Genomic DNA, 18070 nt, shown 5'->3' on the forward strand with positions numbered 1-18070 from the left:
ACTAGGAGACTCATTGAACTGAAAATATATGCAAGATGCACTTTCAGAAATCTGAAGACATACCATTACTACAAGCCACTGGCTTGACCCATATCCTGCTTCCTTACAGAGGCTTCTGCTTTCCTTTACCAGGTTTTGGAATTCTACAGCAACTGCCTCCACTAAGTATTTCTGCAAGCTAAGCAAATACCCACCAAATTTTGAAACCAACTTAATATGGATTCAGATATTATTTTACACATCTTAACTAAATATTCAAACCATAAACTATATCCCCAATGTCCAGAAAAAATGCAACCCAAAACAACCAAAAAACCAAACCCCCTTGCTCCTCTGTATCTTTATTTTGCAATTGCAAGTGAAGAGGAAAAATAATTAATTAACTTCTATAGCAGCAATAACAAAGCACAATAGTTTACAATAGTAAAACCAGAATCAGAAGAGTACTGTATTGATCTTGAAATCTATGAAGGATTGGTCATTGCTGTAGGTTGCTCACAGTCTGATGAGGTGCTTGCTAATGCAAATTTTGGCCATTTCATCACACTGTGCAAGCATGTCTTACATGCTGCTGGGAATTGACTGCCATCATCAGCTTTCCTAGGAATGATGAAACCCCAAAAATTCTTAGGTCTAAGGCTCTTAACACTTCATAGCTCTCTTCAAATGTCGTTGTCTTGTCTCTCAACTTCCATTTGTAATTTTTCAGAAATATTCCAGCAACAAAGTACCACCAACAGAATAAAAAATTAAGGAGCTCTTATAACAGTTACACAGGTGCTCTACTAATATTTAACCCCTTTCCACCTTCTGGCACTCACCACATAATTTTTTGTACTGCCATCAGCTATCATCAGCTTGTGGAAATACAAAGTATATAAATGTATATGAACCACAGGCACATAAAAAGTGCCATAGCATGAGTTCAGGAAACTTAATGTCCAAGGAAAATGACCAGGGAAATAAACACTAGGAAGGGAAAAGGACACTAAAGAAGGCAAAGGTTATTGCTTAATTTAGGGTGCTCTCATCTTCTGTGTCTGAAGACCAAAACCATGCATTGTAAATGGAAATAACATTCAAATATGCTACAAGTCGTGTACATTCTCTGTTTTTTTTTCCATTGCAAAAGTCTAATCTATAGATAGATGAGGGATCTGGTAGTAGAGCATAACTTCAGTGGAAGGTGAAGCCTGCATTTGTCTATGGGTCATGGGTTTTTATATTCTTTGCTTGTGGTAGGTAAAATAATGAAATATGCTTTACCTGTATGATCTCTCTCTGACATTAGAAGTAATGATTTTTTTTTTTCCCTGGGGAATGAAGCCTGAGGAACAAAACATAGCACAATGTGTATTCATTTATATTTCACTGGAAAACATTATGAGTGTGAGTGAAAGTGAAAATAAGAGAAAAAACAGACAAGAAAATCTCTGATTTGGGCTAACTTTTTTACTGCATCTTCAAGAATGTCACAAAGATTGGTCTGCTGATATGTAGACGCTGCACCTACAGACATTACCTATGCAGAAATCCATCAATTAACATGGCCATCAATTTGGCATTTGAAAGAAGTAAAAAAATGCAAATAGGAAGACATGATATATACCATGATGTCGGTTCTGTCTTGTATTTTTCCTTTACTTGTACACACCCTTTAAAACTCAGAGAAGCCTATTTTAGCAATCTTGCCATTAACTTCCCTAAAGAAAATAAAAGCAAGGGACGGGCAGCTCGCTATTCTTCAGGCTTTCTTTTCTTCTGCACAATTTCAAAGTTCCTAACAACCTTTCCTCCCTTGCAGCTTCTGCCACCCTTAGATGTCATTGAAACAACGTTAATATTTGTAGCTGGGTATGACACTCAGCCACCAGGAGCAAAGCTATTTGGCACTGTAATGCAAATGACTGCATTCATCAAATGAGCTTTGTTAGTTATTCATTGTGCTCCTTATCATTCCTTTCCCAAACCCCAGCGCTCCTGCATTGTGCACAGAGGTGTGTCTACAGCAGCATCCCGCTGTAAAGCCCACCCTTATCAGGCAGAGCAGGGTGCCACCGGAGCGACCTGCCAAGTCACTGTGTCCCCTCTCCTTCCCTCACCCTTTTGTGCCCAGTGCTGCTCTTTGTCCTCATCCACGGGCTCTGTCTCCCCCTGCTCAGATCACTGTGCCAGACCCTCTCCCACAGCTGAAATAATGATTTGCAATGAAAGAGACTCTAGAGAGATGGGTAATTTCCTCCTTCTTTTACCCCAGCTCCTCATTTTCCTCTGAAATCAACTGCACCAACCAACTTTCTGCAGGGCTGGGCTTTTAGAAACAGCTACAGCAACAAACCCTCCCAAGCCCCTGTGTGTATTGTGGCAGCCCAACAGGCTTGCACAGATGGAAAATGGTATTGACAGGTTTGGGAAGGGACAGACACGGACTCTCATGCAGGCAGACACTGGGGGCTTTTTTTCATTAAATCTTTCACTGCTTAACACAGTTCAACATACCATTCTCTACCTCCAGAGAAAAGCTTTTGGGGGATGGAGCCAGAGATTAATCCCTCTATAATTTCTACTGCTGCTGGCAGTACTAACTGCCAAGGGATTTTGGGGAAAGATAATGGCACTGTTAACTCGTAACCTAGGTGTAAAAGCAGTCTTAATAAAACTGGGATGGTTGAGGCCCCATCAATAACCACCACACACCAATTTTATTTGATATAACAGATGCAATCTGTTTGATGTGGTACAGGAGGCTCATCCCAATATGGTAGTTAATAGAGTTTGGGGAGCCACTCAAAAAATTGTCTACCACAATGGTGAAGCATCTGGGACAATCTAGTCAGTTTAACCTCTAAAGCAAAGATGTAAAAAGAGCTTATGTGTAAAATTGCATTTTATACTGAAGAAAGTAAGAGGACTGGTCTGGACCTTTCTTCAGTGTAAAATGCAATTAAACAGGGTATAAAAACCTGTGTATAATTAAACTAGTTTGGAATGATTCTGCAGATATTCCATAATTAGTGTTTGGATAAGAACAGATTTTCTGTTTTGCAAGAATCAGCAGATAATCAGCAGTTGATTGTTAACCTGAGAAGATGCTGGTCCCAGCATAATTATCTTTACATATACCTACCCTTCCATGAAAACATAAGTAAGAGACAATTTCTCTAGCCAAAGAACAGGTGTAACAACACAAGGCATAATAGGTTGTTCCCAAACAAATCCAATTCTATTTTTCTATTTGTATCTTCAACAGAGTTGTTATTCTTTATTTTGGAGTATGGAGGGGAAGAAGTAGAAGGACTAATTTCACGTTCTTGGCACTATATGTTATCTTGTGCAAAACTTTCCTATACTTTTTCTTTTCCCCTGGTACTTCCTTGTCACAGATCAAGATTACTCTATTAGGCTGACAGATGCTTTGATATTACAGTTAGGGTAAATAGGGAAATAGACTAGAGTATTACTATTGCATGCCCTGTGTAATGTATTTACAGATGCTTTATCAACCAAGTGCAAGGTTTCTATATCTTGTTGAAAAAAGAAGAGTGCACAAAGATTTGTAGAAGTTAGAGGCTAAAACAGGAACAGAATACTAGGAATTTATCAGTGTGATAAAAAAAATGGGATCTATTTGATACCCTGATACAGATTGCTTTCAGTGGAATCCCTTATGGAATCCCTTATTGCTCAGGACATCTGTTCTCTCAAATTTTCATGAGCCCTCTTACCTTCCTGAATCTTCAATTTGTTTTGCAAGAGTCTTTGTCAATGGTAACTACAATGAGGTTTATTCTAGCTTCTTTTAAACTTAGCTATGCATTTTCTGTGCCCAGGTTTTCAAGAAGGCCAGTGGCACCCTGGCTTTTCCAGCAATAGTGTGGCCAGCAGGACTTAAGGCAGTGACCATCCCCCTGTACTCAGCCATGCACGTCAAATCCTGTGATCAGTTTTGGGCCCTTCACTACAAAAAAGACATTGGGGTGCTGCAGCTTTTCCAGAGAAGGGCAATGAGGCTGGTGAAGGGCCTGCAGCACAAGTGCTGCATGGAGTGATTGAGGGAGCTGGGGGTTTTTAGCCTAGAGAAAAGGAGACTGAGGGGAAACCTCTTGCTCTCTACAACTGCCTGGAAGGCAGTTACTTCATCCAAGTAACAAGTGAGTTTGCCCCGGGGGTTTAGATTGGATATTAGAAAAATGTCTTCACAGAAAAGGTTACTGGGCATTGGAATAAGCTGCTGAGGGAAGTGGTGGAGTCACTACCCCTGGAGGTATTTAAAAGAAATGTAGCGATGTCATTGGGAGACACGGTTTAGTGATGGACATGGCAATGTTAAGTCTACAGTTAGATTCAATGATCTTAAAGATATTTTCCAACCTAAATTATTTTATGAATTTATGAATAGTCATTATTAAGGAATCAGTTTCTAAAAGCATTTCCAAGACTTTAATAATAACAACTGTTGTTATTAATAACATTTATGATCTTATCTTGTGATTAGGAGAGCAGTTCTGAGGTAGCAGAGAATTGATTTACAATAAAAAAATATAAAAATAAAATAAAAATAAAAAATATTTACAATAAAAAACACAGCCTTTAAGGCATGCCTGTGTAAGCTATGCTATGTATTTTTATTAACTATCCTTTACTGAGTTTCTTTCCTATTCCTCTGATCTTTTTCCAACCATGTAAAATTCACCACCAGGTAGAACACCATCCAAAGCTCGGACACCTTTTCAGGCTCTTCCTCTAGGATGTATAGACCATTATCAGAAAAAAAGTGTCAAATGCCTGCTGTCACCTTCAGTCAGCTGCCAGGAGCTGAAGATGTAACAAGCTTCATCCCTACAAATGGTTGTGTTGAGATAGCACTAGCACAGCATTTTGGGAAAGATTGCTCAGGTGTATCTCAAAGAATCCACTTTCCAACTAAATTTGGTTGGCTCCATCTAAGAGGATTTAAGACTGAAGTGTCCACTAAGAAAATTGCTGAAACTGCTTGAAATTCAATTGTGACAAATACCTGACTCTGGATAAGGGTCTTTGAAAATCCTGGACAAAAAGACCTGAAAACTGGAAAAGCAGTAATATGGAGGTATAGAAGCAGACAAAACCTACTCTGTTCATAGCCAACAACATACTTTGCATTGTATAAAAAACACTGACTAGAAAAAACTACTTATCAACTTGTATAATATTCATTATGTCTGTACCAACTGTCGTGACTTTTTAAACTAAACATTCTACACAAAACATCACCACTGGAGAAACACCTAGGAAAAAGGAAAAGCTGTTTATAACCCTGATATACTGAATTAGTAAATGACACAGAAAACAATTTGGCTGCACACTTTTTACCCTTAAAAGGAGATATAAATGTATTATAGTGCAGAAAAATCTAAAGGTGTACTTTCTGCAATGAGAGGTAAAAAACGTGAAGCATTAGATACTCTCTTAGCAGAGGAAAAAACCTTTCATTTGGCCACAAACTTCATAGCACAGAAGATTAAATTTCAGTAGAAAATTATCAAATCAGCAGAAAATAAAATTGATCGTTCCCATGCATACTGCAAAAGCAGTATTTTACTGAAAAGACTGAATACCTCAAATACAACATAAAAGCTTGCCATAATGACAGATAGTTCTATTAGAAAAGGTACTGAGTGCATAATTAACCAGTGCTAATACCTATCTGAATATCTGAAAAGAAGAAAAATTTATTCAAGTGGAATATAAACTATTCATCAAAGCTGGGGAAAAAAAAGAAAAAAAAGAAATTGCTGCACTGAAAACATGCACTAGTCAGGCTATGTTTATGATCCCCTGACAGAAATGTATAAATAGGAAAAATTTACCACTCATTCACTAGGGGCTAATGAAGCAGAACTAAGATCACACGTTCACCATCACTCAAGTGCAGAACATTTGCAGCTTCTCAATTTTATATAGAACCGCCTGCTCAAGTCACACATTCTGAAACAAAGGTCATATTTTTTGTTTCAGTCTAAACAGTAAACTGTAATTGGCTCAGAAGTTTCATTTTTCTTAAACTAATGTTAATTTAATGAGTATTTTCTTCATTCCTGGATATAGGTGATAAAGGACTTTGCTTTCTCAGTTTTCCAGTATCAATCATTTACATATAGTAAGGCAAAAAATGTAATATTTAATTGAATTTTCCTGTTCTGTAAAATGACTTGTATTCTTTGATAAACAACCACAGCTCTAAAATTTTGTATTTTTTATACCAGTTTGCAAAAATAAGGAAAATCAACCCTGCTATATCCATACTATCTAAGCTACTGCACTTATTTAGCTGCAAATGTGAAAACAGGAAGTATCAACAATTTAAAAAAATGCTTCTTGAGCTACAATATTTGTAAAGGACAAGCAGAGGTTTATACTGTGTAGACCAGTGCAAGTAAGGTCTAAATTCTCAAGCAAGGGCAAGTTTCCAATCCCTGAATGTTCACTTGGAGTGAGGCAAGCTGCATTACTTTGCAGCCAATAGAGGCATATGGACAATATTCCTGAATATACTCTCAGCTCTGAAAGTTGTTACACTTGTAACTGTAAACATATTTCAGAATTTTTAGCATCATCTTATTCTGTGTTAAGTAGTGTTTTCTAGAAGCTTTTTGTGAATGAAATATAAACTGGGGAGATTTGAAGTATTTCCCATGAATTTACTTTCTCAGTGCTCCTAGCAAAAATGCTGTCCTGCAGTTTTAGCCAGGTGATTACCCCTGATACATTATTTTCTTCCTAATTTATTTACACAGTCTATAATTCACTTAACAAAGATATTAGTATGTGAGGTATTCTATGAATGCTAAACAGATTTAAAACTACAGGCCTGTTCCTAAGAAGAGAAAACGAATTGTACCTTATGCTTCCAGTAGCATGTTGGGAAAATATTCTCTGGAGTTCTGACTCTCTTCTTCAAATGGATTCAACATACTGCCAATCTATAAGAGGTATAACTATAACTTTTTTCCTGATCTAAAAATAAACCTCCACTACACTAACAGAAGTGTCCTTACTAGAAGGTTTAATTCTGCATATTGTTTTTCGTAAGCATACAGACAGTTGACAGGACAAAGAGAAAAATATCTTACAGCAACTGGTCATGAACTAGTCATGAATCTCGATCAATTTTATTTTCCTCTGGTTTGATAATTTTCTACTGAAATTTAACTTCACTCTGCCTACAGCTGCGTATCTGGAAATATCTGTCACATCCTGCTCAGCAGAGGCCAGGGTGATCCTGCCTTCCTTCTGCATGGGCTGAACAGAAATCATGCACAGTGAGGCAAAGCAATGCTGTATTTTCTTCTTTAATAGCAAGGTAAAAGACCTAACTGCCCACTAGGAAAAACCAACCTACCCCTGGAACAATATTCACAGTACTTTAACTGAGGACAGTAAAGTTTTTTCTCCAGAATGTTGTACATGCTAGTAATGCCAGTGTAATTATTATTATTCAAATGACTCTATGTGTGCTGGGGAGTAGAAAGAAAGCTAGTCAATCAGAATTCAATAGTTACCAGTATTGAGCACATTCATACCAAACATATCAAATCTCTCACTACAGGAAGAAAAACAGGAACCATAAAAGACCTTTTGCTTGACATGGCCTGAGGAGCATTTTCATAACATTTTGTATAGTTGTCACATTTCATTGTGGATGAACTGGTAAATAAATCTTATAGAATGGCTCATATCTTTAATTCTTTCACATCTTTTAGTTGTTGCAGAGGCACAAGCAACAACACCTGTGATACTCTAATTTTGTTTCACCAATGAACAAAGATTGATATGGTAGTAAGAGAATCAAATTAGAAGGAAGAGACAGGAGTAAATATTCTGTCAGTGCTGTTCAGTGTTCCTGTGCAATAAAAGGAAATCCAATTTTCTCATCCCTCCACTTGCATTCAGGTTTTCCTCACTACAACAAAAAGATAAGAAATTATCAGTGTCTTTAAAATCAAAAATGTGGGAACAGCAGTTTTTCTGAAAATCTGTTACCAAAGGCTTAGAGTAGATTCCTACTAAAATCTCCAAAGGTATGGGGAGGTGGAGAGCTGAGACCTATTCTTTGTCAAGTCATACTAGAAATTACCAGCACTAGTATTTGTATGATGACCTTTCTGTATAGTGCTAAGAACAGGTTTTCCTTGGCAACAGAATTAATTCATTGGGACCTAGCCCAGCAGCTGCTGCAGTCATTGCAATCCAGAAGGATAAACTGAAATTTCTCTCCCACTTCTGACCTTTCTCATATCCCACTGAAGACATATGCATGAGAAACAATTATTGTTACAGGTGTGCAAATTTCCAAGCATCAGCTACCTGCTGCATACTTTTGCCATAAATAAAATACAGGACGCATTCATCCACAATCCCTTTTCCATAGGTCATTTTAGCACAGAGTAGAAGAGAGGAAATATGAAGTAACTTGTTCAAGTGCCTCTAATGCTAAGGGTGAGAATGTGCTTGAATTGGAGTACTATGTAAGATCTGACTACATGTCCATTGTATTTTTGCTTAACTTCTGCTCATTTCAGGAGTTAATTATCTGTAAGAAGGTTATAGTAAAATCATGAGTCCACTCTCAGCTGGAGGTCAAGCAGTAACTAAAGAGAGAAGAGGCCTCACAGAGAAATTATTAAATTAAGACTCTTAAAGTCTTATTTGCCTATTTTAATCTTAATCAAATTCCTCTTCACTAATTCTAGATGGGAACAACTGTTTTTATAGTAACTCAATTGAATCCACTCCTGACATAGAAGTATTATCCACTTCACTGTATACCATCTCCAGACTGAGAAAAATGTTGGAGGCAAAGCAACAGGCCTTGAAGACTATAAAAAAATCTTAAATAATTACAGATTATGGTGTAAGAAACAGTCCTTCAAGACTCAGAGCTCTCTGAAGCATTTCCCAGCCCACAAGCCAAACATGTTTTATGAGCTTCAGCCAGAACACCCACTAAGCCTGAATTGCCAAGACAAAGGATTAACATCAAGACTATGTCTAAGAAACCCAAATTCCTTGGAGAGAAGTATACAAAACCAGAACATATTTGAACTTTGAATGGAAATAAACTTTAATGAATCTGAGTACCACTAGGTAGGGGAACAGAGCTGCATACATCACTTGCTGAAATCTCTACAATCAGGGAGCCTAAAGAGGCCCATTATGTTATTTTAGGGGCATGCAAATGCCCATAGTCAAAATTCAAAATGGCAATCTCATTACTATGCACAAATGGGAAAAAGCTGTTGGCTGCTATGCTGAGAAGGCTGTCATAAATCTATAAATAATCAGACATACTGATCACTTGGGAGCTCTTCCTTCTGAATTCCCTCAGTGTTTTGTCTTCAGATGTCAGCAAATATGACATCTGTCCTCTCCATCAAGCTGGCTAATGGCCCTCATCTAAATCTGAAACATTGGACAAGCACTTTGTGAAGCCATCTCTATCCAGGAAATAAAGCCAATACTACAAAGTCTTTTGAATTTATAGTCTATCATTAATTGCCCTGAAGAACTTAACATAAGGTAAGCAACCACTTACACTGATCAGAACCTTATGACATCCCACAAAAGTGCTCTCCCAGCACACATGAACTGTGGCCAAGCAATGGGTTCTTCCTCAGAGGAAAGCTCTAGGCTAGTCAAACATGCCTCCATCCTCTCCAATTCAGGCATGCTAGCAATATCTCACAGGCAAGATTACCAGAGGCAGTTGAAAAATCTAAGAGAGTCTGTATGTTCACTTATTGTCAAAAAATTAAAGGAGAAAATATTGATGCAAAGTTACTGCTCTCAATATAATATTGAAAAAACAAAATAAGGGATCTAAAGTAATATAGATATTAAAGTAATATAGATAAACCTAGAAATAACTGTTCAATTTACTCTAAAAGCAGTAGAGTCTCATTTGCTCTTTCAAAGTCATAATCAGTTGAAGGGCACATTTTTCTTCTTTGTTCTTTCCCATCAATTTTAATAGGTGCAGAACATCAGTCACATGAAATATAACGGGACAAGAAGATGAATGAGTACATTTGAAGCCACTAGTCACGGACAGAAAGCATCCTGACAAAGTGACACTGGCAGCACAGGGTTCAACAATAGAGCCTGGACAATATTTAGTAAGTGAAACTACAGTGCTACATGATTTGGTATTTTCTCACTGGGCAAAATCCTTTCCCTGTCACTATTCATCATATTCCTACAAGTCAGGCTTTCAAAGACATTCTTCTACTGAACATGACCAAATGACATTTTTAAATCAGGGAAATACATAAATCTAGGGACAAAGAGGTCATTTGGAGATAAACTGGAATGACCTCCTGTGTTAAGAACTTCAAACTACTTCATCAAGAAGGTTTTAAATGGTTTAGTAAGAGTCACAACTGAAATATGAAATATATTGTGATTATAGGAGTGAGGAGATTTGGTGTCGATGTTGAACTAACAGCAACAGGACTCCACTACTGATGAAAAAATACCAAAAATATCCTATTTCTACATGGATCCAAAGAAAGCAATACCAACAAATCAACAATTAGAAATTCACTCACACTAAAAAGCCTCTAATGTGCATAATACAATGAAATATATGAATAAAACACCAGCAGGTCCCATTAGCTGCCTGTGAAGTAGTTCTGGGGAAATTGTAATGAAAATTCCTATCAAAACTGAAGTTAAATGTACAGTAAAGAAAAAAACAGTAATTCAACAAACTGACTCAAACTCTTTCTGTATGCTGAGGAAGCATTGGAAATGCAGGCAGGCCTACACTACTGTAATGATCCACTTGCTACTTACCACTAAGTGCTAAGTGGCTCCATCTAGCACTTTATGATGGTTATTGTGATCACTATCATCATTATTAGGCAATGCTAATTCACTTTCTTCATTAGCCACTTGCCATGATCTCTACAGGTAATCTTTAAGCTTTAAATAATACTAGACTTCTTTATACAAGAACAGTAAAAGAGAAACTAGAACCTCTTAAAATACACCCACAAGAGAAGGAATTAAAGCCAGACCTCCAAGCCCCACTGCTGCATGAAGTGGCCCCTATGCCTCAAAATACTCCAGTCACCCATCCAATGTGTGCAATACCCAGAAAGCAGAAAGACAGCTTCTGGCAGATTCTCTTAAACAGGGCAACATTCTTCTCTGGCATCCCAACATGCACTGCTGATAGGATGGTCTATTCCTTTTCTATCAATTACCTTACTGGAAGCTGTTTACAGCCACTACAGCTGCTCTTGCTGCTTCCCTCCTCTCCCTGAAGACAGAGACTGCTTTCGAACAAATCTCTACAAGTAAGAGATAAATAATAATTTTGCTGGTAAATACAATTGCACATAGACAGGAATTTCCCCCAATAAGTTACATATTTCAGAATGGGAAATCCAGAGAGAATGGAAATTCCACATCAAAGAAGTTCGGAGATTTCCCAAACAGCACACCTAACCCTGGAAAGAACAAAACAATTTCAGATAAAGGAAAACTTGACTCACTTTTGGCTTTTAAATTTCATACTACATGAAATAACACCGTCTTTCACAAACTACTGAATATGTTTCAAAAGTTAGTCAACCTAAATATTCGATTATGATGATATAGATAACATCCAGGCATTTCTGGAAATTTTTTTCTTATGTTTTTTCTGTAAGTCCATGTTTGACGAAATATCTAAATTTTTTATGAAGCATTTTGATTTTGATGGAATTATATTTCCTTATATTATATTTCCTTAGTGGGAAACAATGTAGATACCATCCACACTTACTCTATTCCTCATTTCTAAACTTATGTGTCTCTGTCTTTCTCAACTGTAATAGTAGACTACATGACAAATTCAAATGAAAACTACATTGCAATGAAATATGTCTTCCCCACTTTTAGCAGCCTTGACTTCTGAGAATGCATTCCAAATGCTGAACTTTAACTAATAATCAACCTTTTCTTCCATTAAAATTTATTTTGAGCTGGCAGTTCTTATGACCCCACATATTATGAGGAATCTGAATATTTCACATTCTAGCCATGGGGAAGTCAAAGACCTGAATAATGATTGTTCCCTGAGCAGCTTTCCCTGCAAATTCATCACTATAATATGCAAAAAGCACATTACAAATACAATCAAACACATAGCACAGCTCAGTCAATTGCTCTGTTATATTACAGGTAACCAAAAAGAATCATTTTCTCTGATTATTTCAGTCATTCAGTCCTCATAAGGATTTAGCCAAGTTCACCCAATTCCATGCTCCCTGTGGTCCTCAGGACACAGGCTCTGGCACTGCAGTACCTATTTCTGACATTACAGAGCAACTGAACATGTAGGAGATTTGTGGCTCTTTCCCAGGAGCTTCACCAGTTGATGCACACTGGCACAGAAGCTGCACTGACATTTGCAAGCAGGGCAGTCCCAGAAGGCATGTCTGCAGAGCCTTGCCAGGAGCAGCCTGGGTCTGAGGTGTGCTCAAACAGCCAAGGCTGGCTCCTGTTGGCACTGATGGCCCTGGGCAAGCCCTGACAGTCCAGAGCCAAGCCATACCCTGCTCCTCAGGGCCGTGCACTGCTGCCAATACCACGTGGCTGGGATTCAGCCTCACCTCCCAAGCAATGCTGCCAACCCTAGATATGCAGCAGTATATCAAATTGAAGAAGAATATTAATTTTTCCTAGCTCCATGATTCCAGGAGGTAGGAAAAAACCCCAAACAAACAATATCTCCTCCCATACCTCCCCCCGAAATACTGAAAGATATGAAACAAAAATAAAAGAATTCTCCAGCTGGGTGAAGAACCCTAAAACTAAGTTTTATCTAGACAAATTAAAGATACTTGTAGACTTTTGGCAGATTGATTCCTCTTAGGTTCAACTCTGACATCATTATACCAAAGCACAGGAATTCTATGTATGATATGGTAGTTTGGAAGATTACTTGTTCTGTCCTTGTATTGTTTCAGAGGTCAAACATCATGGCCAAAACCTACAGAGAATAACCATTACTGCAAAAAATCAGATGACAATCCAAAAAAAAAATTAATCTTTGTTTCGCTGCACTTTGCTGATTATCAGGGTTTGGGTTTTTTCAGTTAAATATATAAAAACCCAAACAACCACAACCTTCATACTAGAGAAACAAAGAATGTATTATTTTTCCACCTGAGAGAAGAACAGGTAAAATGTCCTAACTTCCTCAAAGGTAAACAATAAAACCTCAGAACAGTGAGGGTCATGGAAGGCTTCATCATCCTATTATGCAGAAATGGCCAAATAATAACCTTGTTCTCTGCCTCTCCACATCAGTATTTTGAGCTAAAATATAAACAATTATAGAAGAGACTTTGCAATGCATTATACAAAGACACTGCAATTCCAATTCTAGGTCCACTCCTAGAAATGGCATACAAGTATTTTTAACCTTCTCTTTCTGACCCACTATTTGTCATAATAATATTATAGACACCTTTGAACAGTAGCTGATTTAATATCCGCTCTTAATAGACTCATTTTTGTTACATTTATTGAGCAAAGTAAAACAAAAGACAAGCTTATCACACAAAAAATAGAAAAGTAAATATCTTCACTGCAACCACAAAGTAAGTGTATCAAGAGTAATCAGCATAGAAATTCTTAAATTCTTCCAGGTCTTGATATTTTGAAGTGATGTTAGCAAACTTGGAAATCTTCCTGCACTTGGAAAAAAAGAATCTACTTAAGAGTATCATCAAACTATTTTCCATTAAAGTAAAAGATGAGAAAAGCCTTTGTGATTGGAATTAGCCAGTGGGTTCTAAGTTATGGGGTTGACAGAAAAGCAAATACTATTACAAAAAGCACATGCCATTTAAAATAACAGGTTGAACATAATCTGAGGCTAAATAGTGTTAAAGCCAAAGACCCAAGAATTTTTCAGTATTTTTTAAAAACTATTTTGATAAGACCTCAGCAAATCCCTAGGGGTGGAAAACTACTAGTTATCACTAAGCCCTGCTGTATATGTCTCCATTAAACTCTCAGATCCTGAGAGAAAACTGGTGAAACAATCTACTGTCAGCTAACCCCATATTCATGGTGGAGTCTGGCTGACATTTTAATGCCCTTCCTCTTCAATGAACCACAAAACAAAAATACAGAACCTCTAAAATACATTTTTTTTTGACAGAATGCTCAAGGTAGCAAGACTGGCTTAATCACATCACTAATGTATAGAACTCACATAAAGATACATTTTGCCGTAGGCCTGAGGATTATATCCACACCAAAGCCCATCAGGAAGCAAGCCTCAAAAAAGGATGGCTCCATAAAAGTGTACAGAAATCTGATCATTAGAAGAATCCTTAATCCCCATTGTTAAATTCAAGATGCAAGGAACAAACAATAAAATGAGAGACAAAATCATGCTATTCAGTACCTGAACCACTAATTTTTTGAAATTTTCATGGCATTGCATATCAAATCATAGAATCACAGAATATCCCTGCAGATTACAGATACAAATCTCAGTATGGCTTTTTATAGCTGCCTGTGTTGTACCCATCCCCTGAATTCTTATCTCACATACTGTTGTCTGCTTTCTTATCTCAGGACGGCTCTTTATCTTTCCTCTTGAGGTATGCACAGGAACTATATGCCTTTTACCAGACAGTAAACAAGGACAGAAAATGAAAGCCAGGCCCCAATGAAGCCAGTGGTAACACTTCAGAATTTCCTGGACTTTACCAGAAAAAAACAAAGTATTTTACCACTTGTTTGTTTGAGATCAAAAATAATACTTTGGTACTTGGCATGTAATTCAGGCGTTATGTTCAAAAGAACGATCAAAAAACCTCCTGCTAACAGGTTTAGGTTTTCAGAGAACCAGATGACAACCTCCTAACACGTGTAGTTGTATGCATGGATGCCTTCTCTGCAGCCACTCTCCAACCAGACAGCCAGAGCTGATTATTTCAAGCAGCCTGTGTCTTCCCAGACCCAAATCCCAATCCTCCAGGAGTCCTCAGGGAGCCCTCACACCCAAACAGAGCTCTGTGGTAAGAGCCTAAGGTCAGACAAGAGGTGTCTCTTCTCTTTTTAGCAGTTGGCATGTGGTGACTCGAAGCACAGAGCTGAGGAGTGGGTGCCCAGGCTCTGGGGACAGCTACTGCTGGCAGCCAATGCTCCCTGCCTCTGTGGCACAGCATCCAGAGAGGGAAACTAAGCTCCTCTACCAGGAGCAAGTTGTTAGCAATGTCATGACACTGCTGTCTCTTCTTGAGCTTGCAGAAACATGATGGTAATAGGATTATTTCTATGATTTAATTTCTATTGTTTCATGCTGCTTAATTGTTGGTGTGAAGTAGTAATCAAGGAAACAGAAGAACCAGGAATGCTGTGGCTGCTAATCACATAGATAATCACTTATCTCTAAGAGAAGTCTAATTTCTGAACTCATTTTTCAGTCTTTTCAGTTCAGCAGAGTTCTGAAATGCCAAGAAAGTTTTTAGGATGTGGTTGGAGACAGTGTCTTTTTGAGGGGAATTACATAAAGCCAATCTCTAAAATTGTTCAGTTAAACTGAAACAGTACTCCTAGAATTTTGTTGACTTTTATTTTTGAACTTTTCAAATAGATAAATGAGTATTCAGAACAGCTACTTAGAAAAAAATAAGAATCAGGGGGTTATCACTTGTTTGTCTAAAAAATTTAGAGGAGCAAGAGGAAAAAGAAAGGAAATGCAGTAAGATCAAACCAGATCTACTTTTGTTACTGATTTAATTGAACTCAGATAATTCAGCTAATTTTCAGACAATTAAATTCAGATTTTTTTTCTTTCATATTCTCCAGAGGTAAAAGTGTACTAGTACAGAATTTCTAATAAAAAGAGAGCTTTGATACAAACCAAAAATGTGTTTATGCTGATGCAACACAAGCTAGTACTTTCCCAGAGCTGGTGATATTCATGAGAGGCATTTGGAGATGGCATTGATATACAGCAATCAAAGGTGCACAAAAGTTGTGGCAGCTATCTGCAGAAAAGAATGAGAGCTAATGGCAACCACCACACTGAGGAGTCATCGTGTAAATACCTCACATGGCATAAGTACCAAAAGAGAATATTAGTGGCTGAAGGTTGGTTCAAGATGAAAATCAGTATCACATAATCTACTTACTCAATTAATCTTTGGAACAAACTCAAACTTCATCAAGACCAGAGAAGGCAAGTCCCAGTGCTAAGGAACATTGCTTAGCCCCCAGTTTTCCATATCCCAGTGCCAGCTACAAGCAGCATCTCTTGAAACTTGCACAAGTGCCTCTGCTGTTTCAGCAGGCAGGCTCGATGTCTCTCTTGTGAGCAGCTTTGAGTTTGAAGAGTTGTACCACTAGAACTTAGTCCTTCAAGTAGCCCAAGGGATATCAAAATGAACATAAAATCAAAACTCTGAACTGGCAAAAATTTGAGCTTTATGGTAATTATGGAAACCAACATGAGAAGCAAACACCATAATCAGTCTTCAGAGAATGTAAAAATGCTGTAAGCAAGCTCTACTATTATCCCAGGTCAAATATAAAACATAAATGTGCAACCTTCCAGTTTTAATCCCAGCTCTACCACTGACTTTGTGAGCCATCTGAGATAGCCTCTCTTTTCCTTTCTGGCTTATCTCCTTTCTCCCTTTCAATTCTATGCTCTCCTGAGCTAGATCTGCTTCTTAACATGTAACTCAAAATTGAAGTTGGCACCATTCTTTGGTTTACCTCTAAAACAGTGTTCTCTCTCCAGCTTTCCCCTCTTTTTCTTAGGGTTAACTGCACATTTTGAAAACAAGGCACAAAAAATTCAAGCAAACAGAAATGATTATATGACAGCCACAATATTCTGAAGAAAACCTGCATTTTCTTGAGTCTCAAACAAGGCTATTGAAGATTACTGCTGATTCCTTTCAATCCTAGCCATTTTTCTCTTATCCTTTCTGCTAAATGGGAAGAGTCCTCACCATGCTGCTAACAAATCACTTTAACTCACTTCTTTAACCCCTGCAGTGGAAGAGAAAATCAGCTGAGAATGGCAGAGGTCTTCTCTTAATGGACATGAGCATAGACCAGATCCCACCCTCTCTAAGTGGCTTGACATAGACTTCCTGGATGAACACTCATTAGCTCAATCCTGCTTATACAGCACACAGGAAATAATATTAAAGTGCTCCACAAAGTAGCATGTAGGGCCATAAATTTCAAATTGAGACATCTTTCATTTCTGCACTGGTAGGCATATGGACTTAAGGGGGGTAGTATGCCTGATACCTTTCCCCAGTGAAGCCAAGAAATAAATTTGAGCCATGCTGAGGGCTGGTGAAGAGGCAATCAGAGGCATGAGGGTCCTTCACCAGTGCATAGTGGTATCTCAAAAGCTTTCATTCTTAAAATATGACTATTTGACTTTTTATTTTGATCCTAGTCTGTACGTGCAAAACACAGTTACCTAAATAAACATATCCATTACATAAGCAAATGATGCTTTTGGAGATGGCCCCCATAGTCTCTGAACTGCTACCTCAGCAAAAGACAAGTCTGGAGTAAAGGAATGGGGGGAAGAGTGAGGAATTAGACATATTCTAATGATGTCTTCATTTTCCAGCAGCTCTACAACAAAAATCTCTGTGATGCTGAATCTGATCTTACTAAAAAGTCACAGAAAACCTGCCCCCACTGCAAGCTTTTGCATGGTTTTCCTCTGCAAACATGCTTTCCTTTGTTTACTATATTTTTAAGTATATGTGTGCATAGACCACCCACAGTATCAGGTAGGCTAGCATGGGAAAGGTGGCAGATGAGGCTAGGATTGCTTCTTTATATGAATATAAATTAATCTATCTGATCCACATATGCTAGTGAGCCACAGCTCATCCTCAGTCAATTCATGTCCCTGACAGGCTAACTTGTCCCAAGCTCTCCAGAAATCACATAGATGAAAGAACCAAGCCTGTGGTATAGGAATTGCAGGACTGGAGAGTTAAAAAGGGATTTGCAAATCAAGTGGTAATGCCTGCCTTGGCTT

At 37.9% G+C, this 18070-nt stretch overlaps 1 protein-coding gene across 2 annotated transcripts in view; it reads right to left on the reverse strand.

The window, feature by feature from the left end:
- PDZRN4 (PDZ domain containing ring finger 4) overlaps positions 1-18070 on the reverse strand; it is a 223749-nt gene that overhangs the window by 76650 nt on the left and 129029 nt on the right. The gene's annotated exons all lie outside the window — the stretch shown is intronic.

This window comes from Oenanthe melanoleuca, chromosome 1A (genome assembly GCF_029582105.1).
Source record: "Oenanthe melanoleuca isolate GR-GAL-2019-014 chromosome 1A, OMel1.0, whole genome shotgun sequence".
NCBI classification, from domain to species: Eukaryota; Metazoa; Chordata; class Aves; order Passeriformes; family Muscicapidae; genus Oenanthe; species Oenanthe melanoleuca.